This window comes from Podarcis erhardii, assembly GCF_964252035.2.
Source record: "Podarcis erhardii genome assembly, chromosome: 7".
NCBI classification, from domain to species: domain Eukaryota; kingdom Metazoa; phylum Chordata; class Lepidosauria; order Squamata; family Lacertidae; genus Podarcis; species Podarcis erhardii.
In genome coordinates this window covers 88,762,170-88,766,044 of record NC_138511.1, presented here as the reverse complement: position 1 = coordinate 88,766,044, position 3,875 = coordinate 88,762,170, and positions in this window count along the sequence as shown.

Here is a 3,875-nt window from a genome sequence, read left to right as displayed (position 1 = left end):
TCCAGGGTCAACACAGCCGTCTACCAGGAGATTTCGGAGCACTTCATGCTTCCTTCCGCAGATGAGCTTTATGGTAGAGAGCCAGTGTGGTGTAGTGGTTAAGAGCGGTAGTCTCGTAATCTGGGGAACCAGGTTCGCGTCTCCACTCCTCCACATGCAGCTGCTGGGGGACCTTGGGCCAGTCACACTTCTCTGAAGTCTCTCAGCCCCACTCACCTCACAGAGTGTTTGTTGTGGGGGAGGAAGGGAAAGGAGAATGTTAGCCGCTTTGAGACTCCTTAAAGGGAGTGAAAGGCGGGATATCAAATCCAAACTCTTCTTCTTCTTCTTCTTCTATGGGGATGCTGACTTCATTTTCCAGCAGGACTTTGGCACCTGCCCACATTGCCAAAAGTACCAAAACCTGGTTCAATGCCCATGGGATTACTGTGCTTGATTGGCCAGCAAACTCGTCCGACCTGAACCCCATAGAGGATCTATGGGGCATTGCCAAGAGAAAGATGAGAGACATGAGGCCGAGCAATGCAGAAGAGCTGAAGGCTGCTATTGAAGCATCCTGGTCTTCCATAACACCTCAGCAGTGCCACAGGCTGATAGCATCCATGCCACGCCGCATTGAGGCAGTAATTGATGCAAAAGGGGCCCAAACCAAGTACTGAGTGCATGCTTCTACTTCTCAGAGGTCCAATACTGGTCTATTTGCAATCTTTGTTTTGCTGATTTCATTTAATATTCTAATTTTCTGAGATTGTTAATTTGGGGTTTTCATCGGCTGTACACCATGATCATCACAATTATAACAAATAAAGGCTTGACATATCTTGCTTTGCATGTCATGAATCTATCTCATATATTAGTTTCACCTTTTAAGTTGAATTACTGAAATAAATGAACTTTTCCACGATATTCTAATTTTCCGAGTTTCACCTGTACATATTATTAACATGTGCATAATCCCTCTTGCTTTGCAGAAATTGCTCCAAACTTGGTCTGCATTTTTCAGCTCTCTTGTCCTCAACCTTTTTGCAGTTTCCACAGGTGTCGCTCAGATGCTTTAAAGCAGCCCGTTCCCAAATATTTTTGGGCCACCCGCACCCCGGCTCCGTAAACTCATCCCCAGAGCCCCCCTGCCCTATTAAAAACATTGTTCCGACTAGCTGCTCTCAGCACGACCTGCCAAGAAATAAATTTCAAAGCAATAACAACGAATCCCACATCTATTCAAAATCCAGTTGGAGGTACCGAGTTTCATGAATTCAGCCGCATGAATGAACTTGGATCCAGGGATACCGGCTTAACTTAGGGTTGGCTTACGTCTGCAATGTCCGGGATATTTCCAGGATTCTGCATTTGGGCAGGAATCGCTTTAATTGCTTTAATTCTCAAAGTCTGACGCTCGTTGGAAGTCAGTGACATGAGGATTTGCTACCACCTAGTGCTGATGCAATCAATTGCACTCACTCACGCACAAACAAAAATATTTAATAAAAAATTTGCTTCTTTCCCATTAGGGGCACCTTTTTAAACGACTCAAAAGGTTACTTTATGGTTTAATCTGAGTGAGCCACACAAATTGTGAGGGTGTAAATGGAGCCCTCAATAGTCTTCTCCATGAATCTGTCAAATCCTTTTTTCTTTTTTAAGCCATCCAAGTTGGTGCCAGGGAGTTCCATAGTTCCTTTTCTCTGTCCTGATATACCTGGTTTGGTGTGGTTTGGGCCCCAAATCAGCCAGATGCCTCCCATTGCCAGTGAGGTCCCAGTAGGTCCCCTTCTTGAGGGCAGCTCTTTGCGGTACCAAAAAATCCAGCCCCCAGCCCTATGGACTGTCTCCCTCTGGCCCCACAGCCCCACTCGCTGGTTCCTCTTCAGACCTATCTAAAAGTGATGTTCGCCACTCTCAAAGTCGCTTCCCCAAAGCCCAGCTGAGCGATTGCTCCCCGCCGAGGGAAACACTCTCTCTACATGGTCAGGAGAACTCTTCAGGGTTTCATAGAATCATAGAATCCTAGAATCATAGAGTTGGAAGAGACCACAAGGGCCATCGAGTCCAACCCCCTGCCCAGCAGGAAACACCATCAGAGCACTCCTGACATATGGTTGTCAAGCCTCTGCTTAAAGACCTCCAAAGAAGGAGACTCCACCACACTCCTTGGCAGCAAATTCCACTGTCGAACAGCTCACTGTCAGGAAGTTCTTCCTAATGTTTAGGTGGAATCTTCTTTCTTGTAGTTTGGAACCATTGCTCCGTGTCCGCTTCTCTGGAGCAGCAGAAAACAACCTTTCTCCCTCCTCTATGTGACATCCTTTTATATATTTGAACATGGCTATCATATCACCCCTTAACCTCCTCTTCTCCAGGCTAAACATGCCCAGCTCCCAGTTTCGATGTTTGCCAAGTTGTCTTGGGCCAACGTTAAAATGCAGCTCTGGGGCTGGCCAAAATTCGGTTTTACTCTCCTTTCTACAGCCCAGGATCTCTCGACATGCTGGCAATCTTGTTCCTCACACCTTCCCAAGTCAGCGCAAAGGGGCTTTTCCTGCCTGAACCCTCTTCCTCTACGGACCCTTTTCCTAAACCAAAGTCCAGGGATTTATACTGTCCTAGGAGCATTCAGCAATCATTGAGCAGGGCCATTTAGCACAGCAAACTTGCACATGCCAGTTTAAACGTGCAGCGGCAATTTTCGAAATGTTGTATCGCCTTGGCCAGAACCCACCTGGAGTCTTTGCCGGAAGGTGTGCAGAGGAGGGTGACCAAGATGATCAAGGGCATGGGTAGGGAAAGTAAGACCCGGATCTAGCCCAATCGCCTTCTAAATCCGGCCCGTGGAAGGTATGGGAATCAGTGTGTTTTTACATGAGTAGAATGTGTCCTTATACAGTGGTACCTCTGGATACGAATGGGATCTGTTCCGGAGCCCCGTTCGCATCCTGAAGAGAACACAACCTGAGCATGCAGGTCGCGATTCGCCACTTCTGCGCATGCACGTGACATCAGTTTGAGCATCTGCGCATGCGCGAGCAGCGAAACGCGTTCCGTTACTTCCGGGTCGCCGCAGAGCATAACCTGAAAACGCTCCACCTGAAGCAACTTCAACCCGAGGTATGACTGTATTTAAAATGCATCTCTGGGTTATTTGTGAGGCCTGCCTGGTGTTTTTACATGAGTAGAATGTGTGCTTTTATTTAAAATGCATCTCTGGGTTATTTGTGGGGCACAGGAATCCGTTCATTCCCCCCCCCCTCCAAAATACAGTCCGGCCCCCCACAAGGTCTGAGGGACAGTAGACCGGCCCCCTGTTGAAAAAGTGACCCCTGATCAAAGGTCTGGAAACTGAGCCTGATGAGGAACGGTTGAAGGAGCTGGGTATGTTTAGCCTGGAAAAGAGGAGACTGAGAGGAGATAGGAGAGCCATCTTCCGATATCTCAAGGGCTGTCACACCGAAGACAGAGCAAACTTTTTTTTCTCCTGCTCTGAAGGGCATGACTCAAACCCAAACCAATGGCTTCAAATTATGAGAAAGGATATTCTGACTAAACATCAGGAGGAACTTTTTGACATCAGTAAGAGCTGTTTGACGGTGGAACGGATTCTCTCGGACGGCAGTGGACTCTCCTTCCTTGGAAGTTTTTGAGCAAAGGTTCGGTGTCTGTCCATCTGTCATGGATTGCAGGGGGTCAGACTAGATGATCCCTGGGGATCCCTTCCAATTCCGCGATTCTACAGAGAGAATTTCTGTCTCTCCTTACCCTAGAACTCACAGGCTTGTTGTGGGAATTAAAGCAGGAAGAAGGAGAACTACGTACCTTGAGCAACTTGGAGAAAAAGTTGGATACAAAGGCAGATAATTAAATCCACGTTCCACCGAGAA